The sequence below is a fragment of the Opisthocomus hoazin genome, chromosome W (assembly GCF_030867145.1).
Source record: "Opisthocomus hoazin isolate bOpiHoa1 chromosome W, bOpiHoa1.hap1, whole genome shotgun sequence".
Lineage (NCBI taxonomy): Eukaryota > Metazoa > Chordata > Aves > Opisthocomiformes > Opisthocomidae > Opisthocomus > Opisthocomus hoazin.
In genome coordinates, this window is record NC_134453.1 from 4,980,648 (window position 1) to 5,004,520 (window position 23,873).

Here is a 23,873-nt window from a genome sequence, read left to right on the forward strand (position 1 = left end):
TCACGATCGTATATACATGTTAAGGCTGTAGGAGGCCCCCGACAAGGATCCCCTAGGCTAAAATGAGGTTTGAGGTTGCAAGGCAAGGAAGCAACCCCAGTCTCTGTGCACCTGTGTGAGCGGTGCCATGGGCAGATGAGGCTGAGCAACAACTTTCCAGGCTAGCCCCTTTCTGGTATGAGATATCCTGAGACGTTCGCATTTTCGGTGCAGGGCTGCTGGATGGAACGGACGGAGAGCCACTGGATACGTTTGAAGTTTGAGGTGGCAAGGCAAGCAAGCACCCCCAGTCTCTGTGCGCCTGTGTAAGCAGTGCCATGGGCAGAGGAGGCTGAACAACAGATTTCCAGGCTAACAATTTTGGTACGAGATATGCTGAGACGTTCACATTTTCGGTGCAGGGCTACTGGAGGCAATCCAGCAGGACCCCTACGCTACATATGAATTTTGAGATGGCAAGGCAAGAAAGAAACCTCAGACTGTGTGCACCTGTGCGACCAGTGCCATGGGCAGATGAGGCTGAGAAACAGCTTTCACGGCTAGCCCCTTCTTGCTGTGAGATATGTGGAGACGCTCGCATATTTGGGACAGGGGTGCAGCAGGAGGCCCAGCAAACACCCCCTAGGATATATTTGAAGTTTGAGGTGGCAAGGCAAGCAAGCAGCCCCAGTCTCTGTGCGCCTGTGGGAACAGTGCCATGGGCAGATGAGGCTGAGCAACAGCTTTCAAGGCTAGCCGCTTCATGACATAAGATATGTTGAGACGCTCATATATTCAGGTCACAACTGTGGCAGGCGCCTGTAAAAAACGTCCTAGGCTACGTTTGAAGTTTCAGGTGGCAAGGCAAGCAAGCAACCCCAGTGTCTGTGCAACTGTGTGAGCGGTGCCATGGGCAGATGAGGCTGAGCAACAACTTTCCAGGCTAGCTCCTTTTTGGTACGAGATATCCTGAGACGTTCGCATTCTCGGTGCAGGGCTACAAGAGGCAACCCGGCAGGGACCCCTACGCTACATTTGAATTTTGGGGTGGCAAGGCAAGTAAGAAACCCCAGTCTCTGTGCGCCTGTGCGAGCAGTGCCATGGGCAGAGGAGGCTGAGCAACAGCTTTCCAGGCTAGCCCCTTCTGGGTGCCAGCTATCTGAAGACGTTCTCACTTTTGGGGCAGGGCTGCTGGAGGTGCCCGGTAGGGACACCCGGGAATTTTGAAGTTTGAGGTGGCAAGGTAAGCAAGCATTCTCAGTCTCTGTGCACCTGTGCGAGCAGTGCAATGGGCAGATGAGGCTGAGCAACAGCTTTCCAGGCTAGACAATTTTGGTACGAGATATGCTGAGGCGTTTCCATATTCGGGTCAGGTCTGTGGGAAGTTCCAAACAACGACCCCCTCGGCTAGGTTTGAAGTTTGCTGTGGCAAGGCAAGCAAGCAGCCCCAGTCTCTGTGCGCCTGTGCGACCACTGCCATGGGCAGATGAGGCCGAGCAACAGCTTTCCAGGCTAGCCCCTGTTTGGTACGAGATATCCAGAGACGCTCGCAAAGTCGAGTCAGGGCTGCGGCAGGTTCCTGGCAAAGACCCCCTAGGATATGTTTGATGTTTGACGTGGCAAGGCAAGCAAGAAACCCCAGTCTCTGGGCGCCTGTGCAAGCAGTGCCATGGGCAGACGAGGCTGAGCAACAGTTTTCCAGGCTAGCCCCTTCTGGGTGCGAGCTATCTGGAGACGTTCACAGCCTCCATGCAGGGCTACTGGAGGCATCCGTCAGGGACCCCCTGGTTACGTATGAAGTTTGAGGTGGCAAGGCAAGCAAGCACCCCCAGTCTCTGTGCGCCTGTGTAAGCAGTGCCATGGGCAGAGGAGGCTGAACAACAGATTTCCAGGCTAACAATTTTGGTACGAGATATGCTGAGACGTTCACATTTTCGGTGCAGGGCTACTGGTGGCAATCCGGCCGGACCCCTACGCTACATATGAATTTTGAGATGGCAAGGCAAGAAAGAAACCCCAGTCTCTGTGCGCCTGTGCGACCACTGCCATGGGCAGAGGAGGCTGAGCAACAGCTTTCCAGGCTAGCCCCTTCTGGGTGCCAGCTATCTGAAGACGTTCTCACTTTTGGGGCAGGGCTGCTGGAGGTGCCCGGTAGGGACACCCGGGAATTTTGAAGTTTGAGGTGGCAAGGTAAGCAAGCATTCTCAGTCTCTGTGCACCTGTGCGAGCAGTGCAATGGGCAGATGAGGCTGAGCAACAGCTTTCCAGGCTAGACAATTTTGGTACGAGATATGCTGAGGCGTTTCCATATTCGGGTCAGGTCTGTGGGAAGTTCCAAACAACGACCCCCTCGGCTAGGTTTGAAGTTTGCTGTGGCAAGGCAAGCAAGCACCCCCAGTCTCTGAGCACGTGTGCAAGCAGTGCCATGGGCACCGGAGGCTGAGCAACAGCTTTCCAGGCTAACCGCTTCTTGGTAAGAGATAACCGGAGACGTTCAGATTTTCAGTGCAGGGCTGGTGGATGCACCAGGGAGAGAGCCCCGGGTTACGTTTTAAATTTGAGGTGTCAAGGCAAGCAAGCAGCCCCAGTCTCTGTGCAGATTTGAGAGCAGTGCCGTGGGCAGATGAGGCTGAGCAACAGCTTTCCAGGCTAACACCTTCTGAGTTTGAGCTATCTGGAGACATTTGCACCTTCGGTGTAGGTCTGCTGGAGGCACCTGTAAGGAAGTCCCGGGCTACGTTTGAAGACTGAGGTGTCAAGGCAAGCAAGCAGCCCCAGTCTCTGTGAATCTGTGCGAGCAGTGTTATGGGCAGATGAGGCTGAGCAACACCTTTCAAGGGTAGCCCCTTCTGGGTGTGAGCTATCTGAAGGCATTCGCATATTCTTTGCAGGGCTGCTGGAGGGACCCAGCAGGGAGCCCCGGGCTACGTTTGAAGTTTGAGGTGGCAAGGCAAGCAAGCAGCCCCAGGCTCTGTGCGCCTGTGCAAGCAGTGCCATGGGCAGATGAGGCTGAGCAGCAGCTTTCCAGACTAGCCCATTCTTGGTAAGAGATATCTAGAGATGTTCGCATTTTTGGTGAAAGGCTGCTGGATGCTGCCAGCAGTGATCCCCGACCTATGTTTGAAGATCGAGGTGACAAGGCAAGCAAGCAGCCCCAGTCTCTCTGTGAGCCTGTGCGAGCAGTGGCATGGGCAGATGAGGATGAACAACAGATTTCCAGGCTAGCCCCTTCTGGGTGTGATCTTTCTAGAGACGTTCGCATATTAGTGTCAGGGCTGTGGGACGGGCCTGGCAAGGACCCCCTAGGCTACATTTTAAGTTTGAGGTGGCAAGGCAAGCAAGCAGCCCCAGTCTCTGTGCGCCTGTGCGAGCAGTGCCAAGGGCAGATGAGGCTGAGCAACAGCTTTCCAGGCTAAACCATTCTTGGTACGAGATATCCTGAGACATTCTCATTTTCGGTGCGGGGCTGCTGGAGGCACCTGGCAGGGAGTCCTGGGCTACGTTTGAAGTTTGAGGTGGCAAGGCAAGCAAGCAGCCCCAGTCTCTGTGCGCCTGTGTGAGGAGTGCCATGGGCAGATGAGGCTGAGCAACAACTTTCCAGGCTAGCCCCTTCTCGTTTAGAGACATCCTGATATGTTCCCATATTCAGGCCAGGGCTGTGGGAGGCCCCCTGCAAGGACACCCTAGGCTGCGTTTGAGGTTTGAGGTGGCAAGGCAAGCAAGCAGCCCCAGTCTCTGTGCGCCCGTGTGAGCAGTGCCATGGGCAGATGAGGCTGAGCAACAGCTTTCCAGGCTAAACCCTTGTTGGTACGAGATATCCTAAGACTTTCTCATTTTCAGTGTGGGGCTGCTGGAGGCACCTGGCAGGGAGTCCCGGGATACGTTTGAAGACTGAGGCGGCAAGGCAAGGCAGCAGCCCCAGTCTCTGTGCGTCTGTGCGAGCAGTGCCATGGGCAGATGAGGCTGAGCAATAGCTTTCCAGGCTAGTCCCTTCTGGGTGCGAGCTATCTGGAGACGTTCGAATATTAGGGTCAGGGCTGATGGAGGCACCCTGCAGGGACCCCCTCGTAACGTCTGAAGACTAAGGTGTCAAGTCAAGCAAGCAGCCCCAGTCTCTGAGCGCCTGTGCGAGCAGTGCCATGGGCAGATGAGGCTGAGCAACAGCTTTCCAGGCTAACCCCTTCTTAGTAACATATAACCTGAGACATTCAAATTTTCAGTGCAGGGCTGCTGGATGGACCGGATGGAGAGCCCCGGGCTACATTTGAAGTTTGAGGTGGCAAGGGAAGCAAGCAGAACCAGTCTCTGTGTGCCTGTGCGAGCAGTGCCATGGGCAGATGAGGCCGAGCAACAGCTTTCCAGGCTAAAGCCTTCTTGGTACGAGATATCCTCAGACGTTCGCATTATCCGTGCAGGGGTGCTGGAGGGACCCAGCAGGGAGCCCCGGGCTACGTTTGAAGTTTGAGTTGGCAAGGCAAGCAAGCAGCCCCTGTCTCTGTGCATTTTTGAGAGCAGTGCCATGGGCAGATGAGGCTGAGCAACAGCTTTCCAGGCTAGCCCCCTCTGGTTTCGAGCTATCTGGAGACATTTGCACCTTCGGTGCAGGGCTGCTGGAGGCACCCAGCAAAGACCCCCGGGCTACATTTGAAGTTTGAGGTGGCAAGGTAAGCAAGCAGCCCCAGTTTCTGTGCGCCTGTGCGAGCAGTGCCATGGGCAGATGAGGCTGAGCAACAGTTTTCCAGGCTAAACCCTTCTTGGTAAGAGATATCCTGAGACATTCACATTTTCGGTGCAGGGCTGCTAGAGGCACCCGGCTGGGACACCCGGGTTAAGTTTGAAGTTTAAGGTGGCAAGACAAGCAAGAAGCCCCAGTCTTTGTGCATCTATGCGAGCAGTGCAATGGGCAGATGAGGCTGAACAACACCTCTCAAGGCTGGCCCCTTCGGTTTGCGAGGTATCTGGAGATGTTCTCACATTTGGGGCAGGGCTGCTGGAGGCACCCGGCTGGGACACCTGGGCTATGTTTGAAGTTTTAAGGTGGCAAAGCAAGCAAGAAGCCCAGTCTCTGTGCGCCTGTGTGAGCAGTGCCATGGGCAGCTGAGTCGGAGCAACAGCTTTCCAGGCTAGCCCGTTCTTGGTAAGAGATATCCTGAGACGCTCGCATATTTGGTACAGGGGTGCGGCAGGCACCCGGCAAAGACCCCCTAGGAAACGTTTGAAGATTGAGGGGGCAAGGAAAGCAAGCAGCCTCAGTATCTGTGCGTCTGTGTGAGCAGTGCCATGGGCAGATGAGGCTGAGCAACAGCTTTCCAGGCTAGCCCCTTCTGGGTGCGAGGTATCTGGAGATGTTCACATATTAAGGTTAGGGCTGATGGAGGCACTTGGCAGGGACCCCCTGGTTACGTTTGAAGTTTGAGGTGGCAAGGCAAGCAAGCAGCCCTAGTCTCTGTGCGCCTGTGCGAGCAGTACCATGGGCAGATGAGGCTGAGCAACAGCTTTCCAGGCTAGCCCCTTCTCATTAAGAGATATCCTGAGACGTTCGCGTTTTAAGGTCAGAGCTGTGGGAGGTGCGCGGCAAGGACCCCCTAGGCTACCTTTGAAGTTTGAGGTGGCAGGCAAGCAAGCAGCCCCAGTCTCTGTGCGCCTGTGTGAGGAGTGCCATGGGCAGATGAGGCTGAGCAACAGCTTTCCAGGCTAGCCCCTTCTTGGTAAGAAATATACTGAGACGCTCGTATATTTGGGAGAGGGGTGCTGCAGGTGCCCGGCAAGGACCCTCTAGGCTACGTTTGAAGATTGAGATGGCAAGGCAAGCAAACAGCCCCAGTCTCTGTGCGCCTGTGCGAGCAGTGCCAAGGGCAGACGAGGCTGAGCAACAGCTTCCCAGGCTAGCCCCTTCTGGGTGCGATTTTTCTAGAGACGTTCGCATTTTCGGTGCAGGTCGGCCTGAAGCGTCCTGCAGGGATCCTCAGGCTACGTTTGAAGTTTGAGGTGACAAGGCAAGCAAGCAGCCCCAGTCTCTGAGCACGTGTGCAAGCAGTGCCATGGGCACATGAGGCTGAGCAACAGCTTTCCAGGCTAACCGCTTCTTGGTAAGAGATAACCCAAGACGTTCACATTTTCAGTGCACGGCTGCTGGATGGACCAGGGAGAGAGCCCCGGGCTACGTTTGAAATTTGAAGTGTCAAGGCAAGCAAGCATCCCCAGTCTCTGTGCGCCTGTGCGAGCAGTGCCATGACCAGATGAGGCTGAGCAACACCTTTCAAGGGTATCCCCTTCTGGGTGTGAGCTATCTGAAGACATTCGCATATTCTTTGCAGGGCTGCTGGAGGGACCCAGCAGGGAGCCCCGGGCTACGTTTGAAGTTTGAGGTGTCAAGGCAAGCAAGAAGCCCCAGTCTCTGTGCGTCTGTGTGAGCAGTGCCATGGGCAGATGAGGCTGAGCAACAGCTTTCCAGGCTAGCCCCTTCTTGGTAAGAGATATCCTGGGACGTTCGCATATTAAGGTCAGGGCTGTGGAATGGGCCCGGCAAGGACCAACTAGGCTACGTTTGAAGTTTGAGGTGGCAAGGCAAGCAAGCAGCCTCAGTATCTGTGCGTCTGTGCGAGCAGTGCCAAGGGCAGACGAGGCTGAGGAACAGCTTCCCAGGCTAGCCCCTTCTGGGTGTGATCTTTCTAGAGACGTTCGCATTTTCGGTGCAGGTCTGCCTGAGGCGCCCTGCAGGGATCCTCGGGCTACGTTTGAAGTTTGAGGTGGCAAGGCAAGCATCAGCCCCAGTGTTTGTGCTCCTGTGAGAGCAGTGCCATGGGCAGATGAGGCTGAGCAACACCTTTCAAGGCTAGCGCCTTCTGGGTGCAAGCTATCTGGAGACGTTCTCATATTCGGGGCAGGGCTGCTGGAGGCACCCAGCTGGGACTCCCGGGCTATGTTTGAAGTTTAAGGTGGCAAGGCAAGCAAGAAGCCCCACTCTGTGCATCTGTGCGAGCAGTGCAAGGGGCAGATGAGGCTGAGCAACACCTTTCCAGGCTAGCCCCTTCTTGGTAAGATATATCCTGAGACGCTCGCATATTGAGGACAGGGGTGTGGCAGGCGCCTGGTGAAGACCCCCTAGGCTACGTTTGAAGTTTGAGGTGGCAAGGCAACCAAGCAGCCCCAGTCTCTGTGCGCCTGTGCGAGCAGTGCCATGGGCAGGTGAGTGAGCAACAGCTTTCCAGGCTAAACCCTTCTTGGTACGAGATATCCTGAAACTTTCGCATTCTCCGTGCAGGGGTGCTGGAAGGACCCAGCAGGGAGCCCTGGGCTACGTTTGAAGTTTGAGGTGGCAAGGCAAGCAAGCACTCTCAGTCTATGTGCGCCTGTGTGAGCAGTGCCATGGGCAGATAAGGCTGAACAACAGCTTTCAAAGATAGCCCCTTTTTGGTACGAGATATCCTACGACGTTCGAATATTCGGGTCAGGGCTGTGGGAGGCCCCCTGCCAAGGACCCCCTAGGCTACGTTTGAGGTTTGATGTGGCAAGGCAAGCAAGCAGCTCCAGTCTGTGTGCATCTGTACGAGCAGTGCCATGGGCAGATGAGGCTGAGCAACAGCTTTTCAGGCTAACCCCTTCTTTGTAACAGATAACCCGAGACATTCACTTTTTCAGTGCAGGGCTGCTGGATGGACCGGGCAGAGAACCCCGGGCTACATTTGAAGTTTGAGTTGGCAAGGCAAGCAAGCAGCCCCAGTCTCTGTGCATCTGTGAGAGTAGTGCCGTGGGAAGATGAGGCTGAGCAACAGCTTTCCAGGCTAGCCCCTTCTGGTTTCGAGCTATCTGGAGACATTTGCACCTTCGGTACAGGGCTGCTGGAGGCACCCGGCTGGGACACCCGGGCTATGTTTGAAGTTTAAGGTGGCAAGGGAAGCAAGAAGTCCCAGTCTCTGTGTGCCTGTGCGAGCAGTGCCATGGGCAGATGAGGCGGAGTAACAGCTTTCCAGGCTAACCCCTTCTTGGTAACATATAATCCGAGACATTCAACTATTCAGTGCAGGGCTGCTGGATGGACCGGATGGAGAGCCCCGGGCTACATTTGAAGTTTGACGTGGCAAGGGAAGCAAGCAGACCGACTCTCTGTGCGCCTGTGCGAGCAGTGCCATGGGCAGATGAGGCTGAGCAACAGCTTTCCAGGCTAAACCCTTCTTGGAACGAGATATCCTCAGACGTTCGCATTGTCCGTGCAGGGGTGCTGGAGGGACCCAGCAGGGAGCCCCGGGCTACGTTTGAAATTTAAGGTGGCAAGGCAAGCAAGCAGCCCCAGTCTCTGTGCGCCTGTGCGAGCAGTGCCGTGGGCAGATGAGGCTGAGCAACAGTTTTCCAGGCTAGCCCCTTTTTGGTACGAGATATCCTGAGACATTCTCATTTTCGGTGCGGGGCTGCTGGAGGCACATGGCAGGGAGTCCCGGGATACGTTTGAAGATTGAGGTGGCAAAGCAGCAAGAAGCCCCAGTCTCTGTGCATCTGTGTGAGCAGTGCCATGGGCAGATGAGGCTGAGCAACAGCTTTCCAGGCTAGCCCCTTCTTGGTAAGAGATATCCTCGGACGTTCGCATATTAAGGTCAGGGCTGTGGAATGGGCCTGGGAGAGAGCCCCGGGCTACGTTTGAAATTTGAGGTGTCAAGGCAAGCAAGCATCCCCAGTCTCTGTGTGCCTGTGCGAGCAGTGCCATGGGCAGATGAGGCTGAGCAACACCTTTCAAGGGTATCCCCTTCTGGGTGTGAGCTATCTGAAGACATTCGCATATTCTTTGCAGGGCTGCTGGAGGGACCCAGCAGGGAGCCCCGGGCTACGTTTGAAGATTGAGGTGGCAAGGCAAGCAAGCAGCCCCAGTCTCTGTGCGCCTGTGCGAGCAGTGCCATGGGCAGATGAGGCTGAGCAACAGCTTTCCAGGCTAAACCATTCTTGGTAATAGATTAATTGAGACGTACATATTTCCAGTGTAGGGCTGCTGGAGGGACCCAGCAGGGAGCCCCGGGCTACGTTTGAAGATTGAGGTGGCAAGGCAAGCAAGCAGCCCCAGTCTCTGTGCGCATGTGTGAGCAGTGTCATGGGCAGATGAGGCTGAGCAACAGCTTTCCAGGCTAAACCATTCTTGGTAATAGATTAATTGAGACGTACATATTTCCAGTGTAGGGGTGCTAGAGGGACCCAGCAGGGACCCCTGGGCTACGTTAGAAGTTTGAGGTGGCAAGGCAAGCATCAGCCCCAGTGTTTGTGCTCCTGTGAGAGCAGTGCCATGGGCAGATGAGGCTGAGCAACAGTTTTCCATGCTAAACCCTTCTTGGTACGAGATATCCTGAGACGTTCGCATTCTCCTTGCAGGGGTGCTGGAGGGACCCAGCAGGGAGCCCCGGGTTACGTTTGAAGTTTGAGGTTGCTAGGCAAGCAAGCAGCCCCACTATCTGGGCGCCTGTGTGAGCATTGCCATGGGCACATGAGTGAGCAACAGCTTTCTAGGCTAAACCCTTCTTGGTACGACATATCCTGAGACATTCTCATTTTCAGTGCGGGGCTGCTGGATGATAGAGAGGATTGTAAGAAATGTGAAATATCTTTTGATAGTAGGTGTATGTGTTTTGGCCTGCATAATGATTCAGTGCTGCAAGTGCTGTAATCGATTATGTTGGCAATGTAAGAATGGACTGATCTGATGATTACGAAGACTTTTTGATCTAAAAGAAGCAAAAGTCTTAAAAGAAAAGGGGGGAATGATAGAGGGGATTGTAAGAAATGTGAAACTATAACAAAAAGCCTGAATATTTTCTAGTTTTTAGTAGTCTTTAGTACTGTAACTTGTATTTCTGCATGCATAGTGATCTAACAATATAACTGTTACACTAATCCCTGTTTTCTCATTAAGGAATGTAGTGGAAGGACATGGGCACAAGCTATCACTTAGTCGTTAGACAAAATAATTAAGTGAAACAAAAGTGGTCTTGATTCTCAGCAAATATTTGGGATAATTGTGGGATAAAAGAGACTCCTAAATAACTCTACTCCAGACAGCTCAGCCTTGGGAGGGCAAATGCGCTAAGCTACAGAGATAAGGAGGCACCAAGAGAGCAACAAGACCGGAGCAAAACAACCTGAAGGACATGATATACGTGATGCTAGAACTGAGTTTGCGCAGAAACAAATGTCAATCAGTGAACAGCGTGATGAAGAGGATGGGCCTTCATCTTGGGACCCCCGAAGACCACCCAAAGATACTAACAGGCATGCGTGAAAGATATTTACATATGCTAATTAGTTCCTACAAATATAATGAATAATTACCTGTGTGATTGCATTTAACCTGAAGCAACAGGCTGTCTGGCGCGCACGTTTGGAGGAGAAATCCCCCGTGTGCCCGGCGCCGCAATAAAGAATACCTGCTTAACAGTATACATTGTACTGTTAGGTTTTTCTTACCGGATCTTCGAATCAATTTGGCACCCCAGATGGGACTCACTCTGTTCGGCTGCGGGACCCGGTAAGAACAGGACCCCCTTGGGCCCTCGGGAGCCTTTTCCCAAAGGGGCTCCTCGCCTTATCTGGATCACCGCGGGAACAGACAAGGACCATCCGTGAGTAAAGGTATTCTTTTACTACTTTTTACTAAGCAACGGGGTCCGAGTCCCCTAAGTCGTAATTTAATTACGCAGGGAGAGTATACCGGGCTGCTAGCACCTTAGAGGTATATAGGGGTTTGAGTCCCCACTGTAGGGGGTTTGAGTCCCCACTGGACACGGTCTTGACTGATATATGGATCATTGTTCTGGAAATTGACTACGGTTCTGGCAAACGGTTCGGATTGCAGTAACTCCGGGTTAAAATTGTGTGACTGTGTGTGAGGCCTCTGTGTGAATGAGACATATAAACAAGGGTGAGTGTGGAGTTTTGACCTGCGGTTCTGTTCTCCCGCGAGGGACGCAGCCGGTAAAGAACAAAGCGTAAGAAAACAGTGAATGTTTATTTTAAAGTAATTATCCCATTGTTGTTATCGACGGAATACTACTAGTGATAATTATAATAGTTGTTTTGTTATAAGTGTCGTATAACGTTCTGGTGTAAAATCGCGGTTCAGTACTTATTTCTCTTAGCTTAAAGTATAGAATTTTGGTTAAGTAATTAGAGCTAACGGCGTTAGAAGGATTTGTTTAGGTTTGTTTGTTAGGGTTTGCTGTACATTGATTGGGGAACAAAGAGGTGGACGTGCTGCATAATGGGAACTTCACAGAGCAAAGAGATTCTGAAGAAGAGCCCCTTGGGCTGTATTTTGCAACATTGGAAGGAGATAGGGGGACCCCCAGGAGGTAGAGTGAATAAAAGGACGTTAGTTAAGTGTTGTAATCAATGGTGGCCGTTATACAAGTTAGATGAGGAGGCAAAGTGGCCTGACAATGGGACCCTGGATTATAATACTTTGCTACAGCTAATGTTGTTCTTGAGAAGACAAGGAAAATGGGATGAGGTCTCATATGCCGATATGTTTTTCACTTTGCGAAATCACCCCGAGTGGCAAAAAGAAAGTGGTATAAATCTAGCCCCGCAGGATCCCCTTGTGTTGGCATTGGAAAGGGATAGAAAGAAAGAGCCGGGAAAACTTAAGCGGTGTTGTTCTGCGTGCAGCATAGGGCAAAGGTGTCTAAAAACAAAAGGGAATCGGAAGAAATTAGAGGAGCGTATGGAGGATTTTGTGTCACCCCCCCCCCCCCCCCTCCCTGATGCTGGGTTGGCTGCGGGAACCCCCGCCCGCGCAGACGGGGACGAGTCCTCTGATGAGGGCGGAACGCCATCTAGCGGGTCAAGTCCCATCACTGCTCGGACTCGTAGTAGGGTGGGACCCATCATCCAAGCCCCTTTAAGACAGGCGATGGGGCCGGGGGAGCCAACCCTGATAAGAACACCCTTCCAAATGGAAGATATAGACAAATGGAGAGAAACTGTAAGGGAATACAGGGAAGATCCTAGCAGGGTAGCCAAGAAATTTGAATGGATAGTTAAGAATTTGGATCCGGATTGGAAAGATGTGGATTTGATGTTAGAGGCAATGACAGAAACTGAGAAAGGAATTGTGTTAAAAACAGCAAGGGATCATGTGAGGGCACAAATTACTGCAGGTACTTTACAAGGGACCGAGGAACAACATGTTCCACTTAGAGACCCGGGGTGGGACCCTAATGATCAAACCCAGTATCGACTGTTACAGCAATACCGTGTTTGGATTCAGTATGGGCTGGAACACGGGATCCCGAAAGCAGTAAACTGGTCAGCCTTATATGAAGTAAAACAAGGTCCGACAGAAACTCCGACAGAATTCTTAGATAGATTACGAACAGCAGTGCGGAAATACACTACCATGGATCCGGCATCAGATGCAGCTAGACAGCAGCTAATATCTCTATTTATAGGACAGGCTGATAATGATATTAGAAAGAAGCTGCAGAAACTTAAAGAACCAGATGTAAGGAATTTAGAGAAACTAGTGGAAGAGGCGTGGCGAGTGTATCGTAAGAGGGATGAGAACAATAAGAGGAATTACGATCAAAGGAGACTAAAAAGCAATCAGTGCGCTCATTGTAAGGGATTCGGACATTGGCAGAGGGAATGTCCACAGAAGAAAAAGGCACCCTGCCCCAGAATAGTTGCTGACCTACAGGATACCGAATGACGGGGACCTGGGGAATCCACCCTAGCGGATCCACTGGTTAACATAAAGCTAGGGAAACAGAATGGAATTTTTGGTAGACACTGGTGCGTCGTTTTCTGTTTTAAATCAACAACTGATGCCTTTGGATAAGGATTTTATAACCGTTGTGGGCGCTACAGGCCAATCGGAAAAGGCATATTTTCTAAAACCATTAAAGTACAAATTAGGTAAACACATTGGAATACACAGATTTTTGTACCTGCCTGGGGCCCCTAAGTCCCTTCTAGGACGAGACCTATTGGAACAACTGAATGCCACAATAATTTTCAGAAAGGGACAAATAAAATTTAAAATTGAGGATACTAAATTAACCAAAATTCTGAGCCTGGCATTGATTCAAATTACAGAAAAAGGAGAAATACCTCAGGATATACTGGACCAAGTGTATCCAGGTGTATGGGCTTCGGGAACTCCAGGCAGAGCCAAAAATGCGGACCCAATAGAGATAAAATTGAAGCCTGGAGCTCGACCAGTTAAGATCAAACAATACCCCCTTAAGCTAGAGGACCGAAGAGGAATTAAGAAAATAATTGATAGTTTTATAAATTTTGGATTGTTAATAGAATGTGAATCTGAATACAGCACCCCCATTTTGCCAGTGAAAAAGTCGGATGGGAAAAGTTACAGGTTAGTACAAGATTTGAGGGCAACTAATAAAATCGTGGAAGATCTCTACCCAGTAGTAGCTAATCCCTATACCTTGTTGAATAAACTGGAAGATAGCCAGGGATGGTTTACCGTACTGGATTTAAAAGATGCCTTTTTCTGTTTACCTCTGGCCTCAAACAGTCAGAACCTATTCGCTTTTGAATGGGAAAATCCGGATTCTGGACGAAAAACCCAGTTAACCTGGACAGTGTTACCCCAAGGTTTCAAAAATAGCCCTACCATCTTTGGAAATCAGCTAGCTCGGGATCTCGAAAAATGGAATCCTCCGACACAAAAGGGGACATTGTTACAATATGTCGATGATCTCCTCATCGCTGCAGAAACAGAGGGGGATTGCAAAAAATGGACAGTGAGTCTTCTTAATTTTCTGGGGCTTAATGGTTATCGAGTTTCTCAACAGAAAGCTCAGATGATTCAACAACAAGTGACTTACCTCGGACTCAAAATCTCAAGAGGACAACGAGAACTGGGAAGAGAGAGGAAAGAAGAAATCTGCCGGACTCCAGAACCACAAACGGTAAAAGAATTAAGAACCTTTTTAGGAATGACAGGATGGTGTAGACTATGGATATATAATTATGGACTAATGGTAAAGCCCTTGTATGAACTGTTGAAAAATAATGCCAGATACCTGATTTGGACCGGAGATGCAAAAAGGGCTTTTGAACAGTTAAAAAAGGAACTTATGAGAGCCCCGGCTCTCGGACTTCCAAATGTTCTAAAACCCTTTTGGCTATTTTCTCACGAGAGACAAGGCATTGCCCTGGGAGTGCTCGCTCAACAGCTGGGGCCGCACAAGAGAGCAGTGGCATATTTCTCCAAGCAATTGGATGAGGTAAGCAAAGGATGGCCTGGGTGTCTGCGAGCTGTTGCAGCAGTTGTCCTTAACATTCAAGAAGCTCGTAAGTTCACTACGGGCCAGAAAATGACAGTCATAGTCTCACACACAGTTTCTGCAGTATTGGAACAAAAAGAGGGCCATTGGCTCTCACCATCCCGATTCCTAAAGTACCAGGCTATTTTGGTGGAACAAGATGATGTTAATATTGTGACAGCTAACATTGTAAATCCAGCATCTTTTCTTAGTAAAGATTCCGCCACTATGGAACCCCTAACGCACGACTGCTTGGAGACTATTGAAACAGTCTATTCCAGCAGACCTGATTTAAAGGAGGAACCGTTGGAAAGCGCAGAGGACTCCTGGTTCACCGATGGAAGCAGCTTCATAAAAGACGGAGCTCGTAAAGCAGGGTATGCAGTAACCACCGCACACAAGGTAATCGAGGCAGAACCTTTACCTGCAGGTACGTCTGCTCAAAAGGCAGAGATAATCGCTTTAACCAGAGCCTTAGAATTGGAGAAAGGAAAGAAAATAAATATTTGGACAGACTCCAAATACGCCTTCGGGGTCGTCCATGCTCATGGAGCATTGTGGAAAGAACGAGGACTGCTCACAGCTCAAGGTAAACAGATCAAACATGCAAAAGAAATCTTACAGCTTTTGGAAGCTATAAATCTACCAGAACAAGTGGCAATAATGCATTGCAGAGGACATCAAAAAGGTAACACTGAACAGGAACTGGGAAATAAACTAGCAGATCAAGAGGCTAAAAGGGCAGCAGAAAGAAGTTTTGTAAAAACCTTGGCACTGGTACCAGACGGTAAACTCGTAGATACAGAAATGGAATTTAAATATTCAAAAGAAGATATGAAATTAGTAAAAGATTTGGGAGCAAGTGAACAAGGTAAGATGTATTTAACACCAGATAATCGTACAGTTATACCTTCAAATCTATTATGGGAAGTAGTCAGAAAAGAACACAACAAAACTCACTGGGGAGCAGATGCACTATATAAAGATCTGAACAAGAGAATAGTAGGCAGAAACCTGTACACTACTGTAAAACAAGCAACACAAATGTGTGAAATTTGTCTGAGAAATAATCCAAATACAACATGCAAAGTACACTTGGGGAAAATTGGAAAGGGGAACATACCGGGACAACATTGGCAAATAGATTGTTCAGAACTTCCAAGAAAAGGGGGGTATAGATACTTATTGGTTATAACAGACACGTTTTCCGGATGGCCTGAAGCATTTCCCTGTAGAACAAATAAGGCTCGGGAAGTGGTACGAATTTTGTTAAATGAAATCATACCACGGTCTGGGGTACCAGCAATCATATCCTCAGATAGAGGGTCACGTTTTTGTGCACAAATAGTACAACACATCAGTAAAATTTTGGGTATTGATTGGCAGCTACACACCCCCTACAGACCACAGGCAAGTGGCCAAGTAGAAAAAATGAATCATTTGATCAAACAACAACTGGCAAAAATTGGTCAGGAGGCAAATTTGTCTTGGGACAAAGCTCTACCCTTAGCTTTACTAAGAATCAGAGTAAAACCCAGGAGCAAAGAAGGCATTAGTCCATTTGAAATTTTGTTTGGAAGGCCTTATCAATTGTCATATCAAGGGGAGGATATGGTGCAAATTGGGGAGGGATACTTACAAGAATATCTGATAGCTTTGGGAAAGCAGATAAATAATGTTCAGAAATTAGTTCTAGAAGCACGGGGTAGGGGCCTAGACCAACCAATACACTTGATTAAACCTGGAGATTGGGTTTTTGTTAAGACTCTTTCAGGTGATCCCCTTGGAGAGAAGTGGAACGGACCTTATCAAGTGCTGCTAACCACTTTTACTGCAATCAAAATCCGAGAACAACCAGCTTGGATTCATTATTCAAGGGTCAAGAAAGCCTCTGTTCCCTGGACTGCAGAACAACAGTCACCTCTCAAGATAAAAATAACAAGACGACCATGACGGATCTAACTCCGTGGGTAATGATGGTAGCCATGAGTCCAGCTATTTGGACAATACAATGGGACAGGAATTTGCATCTGATCCTAGTCCAGAACATCACTCGGATACTACACAAAAATGATTGTTGGATTTGTACTCAAATGCCAACTTCAGGAGAGAGCAGGGGAACCCTCATAGGGATACCCATCCCCGGCAGCTTACATTTAAAGGTAGACCAAAAATGGGAATCGGGTAACATGAGCACTCAGCAAGAAATTCAAATAGAGGAACCCAAAACATGGTACAATTATACCTGCATACAACGATGCCACATACAGGGAGAGATCAACACCCCATTCTGCAAGAGTAATACTACCATAGATGTGGGGAAAACAACAGGGTGTAGCAGATATAAAGATTTGTTTGGGGAGGGAAGTTGGGACGAAGATTTACTAGCGGGCTTTAAGGCAACTAATACTAAACCTGACGTTGGGTGACCGGTGCCTAAAAGTCCTGAGAAAACAGGATGGTACTGGCTGTGCGGAAATCGAGCTTGGAAGGTTCTACCTTTTGGGTGGAAAGGGGTATGCACTCTGGGAGCTGTAATCCCATAATATATTACAATTACTGACAAAATACATCAACAGGAGGGATGGATCAAGACTTTCTTTAGGCGAATTAAAAGGACCCCAAATACTCCCAATCCCATCGTAGAAAGGCCTACTAGCTTTCACATCTTTGTTAGATGGTTCCTTCCATGGCTTGGAGTAAGTGAATTAGAAAAAGCCATCATAAACATATCAGCAGTGATAGAAAACATCGAAAATAGAACCACAGATGCCATAAGCGCCCTGCAAACTGAAGTATCGAGCCTATCAAAGGTAGTGATCCAAAACAGAATGGCCCTTGATTTACTACTAGCCTCACAGGGTGGTGTCTGCACAGTCATAAACACAAGCTGCTGTGTGTATATAGACCAAAGTGGTAGAGTCTCGATGGATCTAGAGGAAATTTGGAAACAAACCAGAATATTACACGAAGTAGTTAAAGATGATACTTCCTACGGATTTGAGGAAATGTGGAATAAACTCACCTCATGGCTACCAAATTTATCCTGGTTAAAGAACCTATTTTTCCTAGCTCTTGTGATAGTAGGTGTATGTGTTTTGGCCTGCATAATGATTCAGTGCTGCAAGTGCTGTAATCGATTATGTTGGCAATGTAAGAATGGACTGATCTGATGATTACGAAGACTTTTTGATCTAAAAGAAGCAAAAGTCTTAAAAGAAAAGGGGGGAATGATAGAGGGGATTGTAAGAAATGTGAAACTATAACAAAAAGCCTGAATATTTTCTAGTTTTTAGTAGTCTTTAGTACTGTAACTTGTATTTCTGCATGCATAGTGATCTAACGATGTAACTGTTACACTAATCCCTGTTTTCTCATTAAGGAATGTAGTGGAGGGACATGGGCACAAGCTATCACTTAGTCGTTAGACAAAATAATTAAGTGAAACAAAAGTGGTCTTGATTCTCGGCAAATAATTGGGATAATTGTGGGATAAAAGAGACTCCTAAATAACTCTACTCCAGACAGCTCAGCCTTGGGAGGGCAAATGCGCTAAGCTACAGAGATAAGGAGGCACCAAGAGAGCAACAAGACCGGAGCAAAACAACCTGAAGGACATGATATACGTGATGCTAGAACTGAGTTTGCGCAGAAACAAATGTCAATCAGTGAACAGCGTGATGAAGAGGATGGGCCTTCATCTTGGGACCCCCGAAGACCACCCAAAGATACTAACAGACATGCGTGAAAGATATTTACATATGCTAATTAGTTCCTACAAATATAATGAATAATTACCTGTGTGATTGTATTTAACCTGAAGCAACAGGGTGTCTGGCGCGCACGTTTGGAGGAGAACTCCCCCGTGTGCCCGGCGCCGCAATAAAGAATACCTGCTTAACAGTATACATTGTACTGTTAGGTTTTTCTTACCGGATCTTCGAATCACGGAGGCACCTGGCAGGGAGTCCCGCGATACGTTTGAGGATTGAGGTGGCAAGGCAAGCAAGCAGCCCCAGGCTCTGTGCGTCTGTGCGAGCAGTGCCATGGGCAGATGAGGCTGAGAAACAGCTTTGCAGGCTAGCCCGTTCTTGGTAAGAGATATCCTGAGACATTTGCATTTTCGTTGCAGGGCTGCTGGAGGGACCGGGCAGGGAGGCCCGGGCTACGTTTGAAGTTTAAGGTGGCAAGGCAAGCAAGCAGCCTTACTCTCTGTGCGCCTGTAGGAGCGATGCCATGGGCAGAACAGGCTAAGCAACAACTTTCAAGGCTAGCCCCTCCTGGGTGCTAGCTATCTGGAGATGTTAGCATTTTTGGTGCAGGGCTGCTGGAGGGACCCGGCAGGGATCCCCAAGCTACGTTTGAAGATTGAGGAGGCAAGGCAAGCAAGCAGCCCCACTGTCTGAGCACCTGTGCAAGCAGTGCCATGAGCAGATGAGGCTGAGCAACAGCTTTCAAGGCTAGTCCCTTCATGGTAATTGATAACCCGAGGCGTTCGCATTTTCGGTGCAGGTCTGCTGGAGGCACCCAGCAGGGATCCCCAAGCTACGTTTGAAGATTGAGGTGGCAAGGCAAGCAAGCAGCCCCAGTCTCTGTGCATCTGTGCAAGCAGTGTCATGGGCAGATGAGACTGAGCAACAGCTTTCCAGGCTAACCCCTTCTTGGCAATAGATAAGTTGTGGCGTTCGCATTTTCTATGCAGGGCTGCTGGAGGGACTGGGCAGGGAGCTACGGGATACGTTTGAAGTTTGAGGTAGCAAGGCAAGCAAGCAGCCCCAGTCTCTGTGCGCCTGTGCGAGCAGTGCCATGGGCAGATGAGGCTGAGCAACAGCTTTTTAGGCCAGCCCCTTCTTGGTGAGAAATATCCTGATATGTTCGCATATTCAGGTCACGGCTGCGAGAGGCACCCGCCAAGGAACCCTTAGGCTACGTGTGAAGTTTGAGGTTGCAAGGCAAGCAAGCAGCCCCAGTCTCTGTGCACCTGTGCGAGCAGTGCCATGGGCAGATGAGGCTGAGCAACAGCTTTCCAGACCTGCCCCTTCTGGCTGCGAGCTATGTGGAGACGCTCGCATATTCGGGTCAGTGTTGCGGCAGACGCCCGATAAATACTCCTAGGCTACGTTTGAAGTATGAGGTGGCAAGGCAAGCAAGCAGCCCCAGTCTCTGGGCTCCTGTGCAAGCAGTGCCATTGGCAAATGAGGCTGAGCAACAGCTTTCCAGGCTAGCCCCTTCAGGATGGTAGCTATCTGGAGAAGTTCACACCGTCTGGGGCAGGGCTGCTGGAGGCACCTGGCAGGGACCCCCAGGCTACATTTGAATTTTGAGGTGGCAAGGCAAGCAAGCAGCCCCAGTCTCCGTGTGCCTGTGCGATCAGTGCCATGGGCAGATGAGGCTGAGCCACAGGTTTCCAGGCTAGCACCTTTCTGGTACGAGATATCCTGTAACGTCTGCATTTTCGGTGCAGGATTACTGGAGGCAACCCGGCAGGGACCGCAGCAGTATATTTGAAGTTTGAGGTGGCAAGGCAAGCAAGCAGCCCCAGTCTCTGTGTGCCTGTGAGAGAGTGCCGTGGGCAGATGAGGCTGAGCAATGGCTTTCCAGGCTAGCCCCTTCTGGGTGAGAACTTCTGAAGACATTCTGCCTTTTGGGGCAGGGCTGCTGGAGGCACCCGGTAGGGACCCCCGGGATATTTGATGTTTGAGGTGGCAAGGCAAGCAAGCACTCTCAGTATCTCTGTGCGTGTACGAGCAGTGCCATGGGCAGATGAGGCTGAGCAACAGCTTTCAAGGCAAGCCCCTTTGGGTGTGAGATATCTGGAGACATTCGCATATTTAGGTACGGGCTGTGGCAAGCGCCCGGCAAAGACCCCTTAGGCTACGTTTGAAGTTTGAGTTGGAAAGGCAAGCAAGCAGCCCCAGTCTCTGTGCGCCTGTACGAGCAGTGCCATGGGCAGATGAGGCTGAGCAACAGGTTTCCAGGCTAGCCACTTCTTGGTAAGTGATATCCTGAGACGTTCGCATATTAGGGTCAGGGCTGATGGAGGCACCCCTCAGGGACCCCCTGGTTACTTTTGAAGACTGAGGCGTCAAGGCAAGGAAGCAGCCCCAGTCTCTGAGCGCCTGTGCGAGCAGTGCCATGGGCAGATGATGCTGAGCAACAGCTTTCCAGGCTAAACCCTTCTTGGTACGAGATATCCTGAGACATTCTCATTTTCGGTGCGGGGCTCCTGGAGGCACCTGGCAGGGAGTCCAGGGCTACGTTTGAAGATTGAGGAGGCAAGGCAAGCAAGCAGCCCTAGTCTCTGTGCGCCTGTACGAGCAGTGCCATTGGCAGATGAGGCTGAGCAACAGCTTTCCAGGCTAGCCCCTTCTTGGTAAGAGATATACTGAGAGGCTCGCATATTTGGGACAGGGGTGCGGCAGGCGCTCGGCAAAGAACCCCTAGGATACGTTTGAAGATTGAGGTGTCAAGGCAAGCAAGCAGCCCCAGTCTCTGTGCGCCTGTGCTAGCAGTGCCATGGGCAGATGAGGCTGAGCAAGAGCATTCCAGGCTAGCCCCATGTGGGTCCGAGCTATCTGGAGACGTTCGCATATTAGGGTTAGGGCTGATGGAGGCACCCGGCAGGGATCCCCTGGTTACGTCTGAAGTTTGAGGTGGCAAGGCAAGCAAGCAGCCCCAGTCTCTGTGCGCCTGTGCGAGCAGTGCCATGAGCAGATGAGGCTGAGCAACATCTTTCCAGGCTAGCCCCTTCTAGTTGAGAGATATCCTGAGACATTCGCATATTAAGGTCAGGGCTGTGAGAGGGGCCCAGCAAAGACCCCCTAGGCTACGTTTGAAGTTTGAGGTGGCAAGGCAAGCAAGCAGCCCCAGTCTCTCTGTGCGTCTGTGCAAGCAGTGCCATGGACAGATGAGGCTGAGCAAAAGCTTTCCAGGCTAGCCCCTTTTTGGTAGGAGATATCCTGTGACGATCGTATATTTGGGTCAGGGCTGTGGGAGGCCCCCGCCAAAGACCTCCCAGGCTACGTTTGAGGTTTGAGGTGGCAAGGCAAGCAAGCAGCCCCAGTCTCTGTCCGCCTGTGCGAGCAGTACCATGGGCAGATGAGGCTGAGCAACAGCTTTCCAGGCTAGCCCATTCTGGGTGCAAGCTATCTGTTGACATTCGCATATTCGTTGCAGGGCTGCTGGAGGCACCCGTCAGGGATTGCCGTGTTTCGTTTGAAGTTTGAGGTGGCAAGGCAAGTAAGCAGCCGCAGTCTCTGTGCGCCTGTGTGAGCAGTGCCTTGGGCAGATTAGGCTGAGCAACAGCTTTCCAGGCTAGCCCCTTCTTCACAGAATCACAGAATCACAGACAGTTTTGGGTTGGAAGGGACCCCTAGAGGTCATCTAGTCCAACCCCCCCGCAGCAAGCAGGGACACCGCTAAGTAGATCAGGTTGCTCAGAGTCCCGTCCAACCTGGTCTGGAATGTTTCCAGGGATGGGGCCTCCACTACCTCTCTGGGCAACCCGTTCCAGTGTTTCACCACCCTCATTGTATAGAATTTCTTCCTTATATCTAGCCTAAACCTACCCTGTTTTAATTTAAAACCATTACCCCTCGTCCTGTCACTGCTGTCTCTACTAAAAAGATTGTCCCCATCTTTCCTATAGGCTCCTCTTTAAGTACTGAAATGCTGCAATCAGGTCTCCCTGCAGCCTTCTCTTCTCCAGGCTGAACAAGCCCAACTCTCTCAGCCTGTCCTCATAGGAGAGGTGCTCCAGCCCTCGGATCATTTTTGTAGCCCTCCTTTGGACCCACTCCAACAGTTCCATGTCCTTCTTGTGCTGAGGGCTCCAGAGCTGAACGCAGTACTCCAGGCGGGGTCTCACCAGAGCAGAGTAGAGGGGCAGAATCACCTCTCAACCTGCTGGCCACGCTTCTCCTGATGCAGCCCAGGACACGGTTGGCCCTCTGGGCTGCCAGCGCACATTGCCGGCTCATGTCCAGCCTTTCGTCTATCAGTACCCCCAAGTCCCTCTCAGCAGAGATGCTCTCGATCCTTTCATCCCCCAGCCTGTATTGGTACCGGGGATTACCCCGAGAACTGAAGGGCAGAAGTGAGAAAAAGGCTCCTGGGATGAGAGCAGCACAGTTTAAGCAGCGAAGGGGGAGAAGGCCCAAACCCACAAGCGATGCAAAAGCGGTCACTCACCACTCGCAGACCGATGCCCGGCCAGCCTCTGAGGAGAAGGCGCACAGGAGCCGGCGCAGGGGCAACTGGTGCGGCCATACGGGCTCGCCGGTGGCCGCGTTGCCTCCTCAGGGGCTTTCGGATCCGGACCGGCCCGGACCGGCCCGCCGCAGGCCCCGCAGCGCCGGTGACCGGCGGCCTCCCGGGGCCGAGGAGGAGGAGGAGGAGGAGCGGCGCTGGGTCCTGACGCCGCCGCCTCGGCGCCGGGAAGCAGGGAGCGGCCTGGCGGACACACGTGGGTGGGTACCGCGCCATGTGGGCGGGCAGAAAGCGGGGGGCTCTGGCTTCAGCCAGGCTGCGGCCTTCCCTTCCCCCCCTATAGTCAATTATTGTGTATCAATTGGTTCTTGGCATGGAATGTCGTGTCGTCAGAAGCGGGACTCAGCAGTGTGACACGCCTTCGGAGCGGGCATCTTGGTATGTGCATTCGGGGGCAATCTATGCTTTGTCCAAAGCAATCTCTGAAGCAATCTCTCGCTGCGCAGCCTCCGCGGCGCCCCACAGATCACTGAGTTTACAGTGATGGGCTATCCCCCCTTACTTTTGTCTGATAAGATAAGCACCAGTTATTTACTTCTTTTGTTAGCTCATGGGCTCTTGATGCCTCACTCCGTTTGTCTTCTGTCTTGCAAGGCCATCGATTTGTCCAGCAAGGCCATCGATTACAGCAAGCAAGCATCCCCAGTCTCTGTGCGCCTGTACGAGCAGTGCCATGGGCAGATGAGGCTGAGCAACAGCTTTCAAGGCTAGCTCTTTCTGGCTGCAAGCTATCTGCAGACGTTCGCATTTTCAGAGCAGGGCTGCCGGAGGCCCCCTGCACGGACACCCAAAGCTACATTTGAAGTTTGAAGTGGCAAGGCAAGCAAGCAGCCCCAGTCTGTGTGCGCCTGTGTGAGCAGTGCCATGGGCAGATGAGGCTCAGCAACACCTTTCAAGGCTAGCACCTTCTGGTTGCGAGCTATCTGGAGACGTTCTAGTATTGGGGGCAGGGCTGCTGGAGGCACCCGGCTGGGAGCTCCGGGGCTATGTTGGAAGTTTAAGGTGGCAAGGCAAGAAACAAGCCCCAGTCTCTGTGCATCTGTGCGAGCAGTGCCATGGGCAGATGAGGCTGAGCAACACCTTTCAAGGCTAGCCCCTTCTTGGTAAGAGACATACTGAGACGCTCGCATTCTCCGTGCAGCGGTGCTGGAGGGACCCAGCAGGGAGCTCCGGGCTACGTTTGAAGATTGAGGTGGCAAGGCAAGCAAGCAGTCCCAGTCTCTGTGCGCCTGTGTGAGCAGTGCTATGGGCAGATGAGTGAGCAACAGCTTTCCAGGCTAAACCCTTCTTGGTACGAGATATGCTGAGACGTTCGCATTCTCCGTGCAGGGGTGCTGGAGGGACCCAGCAGAGAGCCCT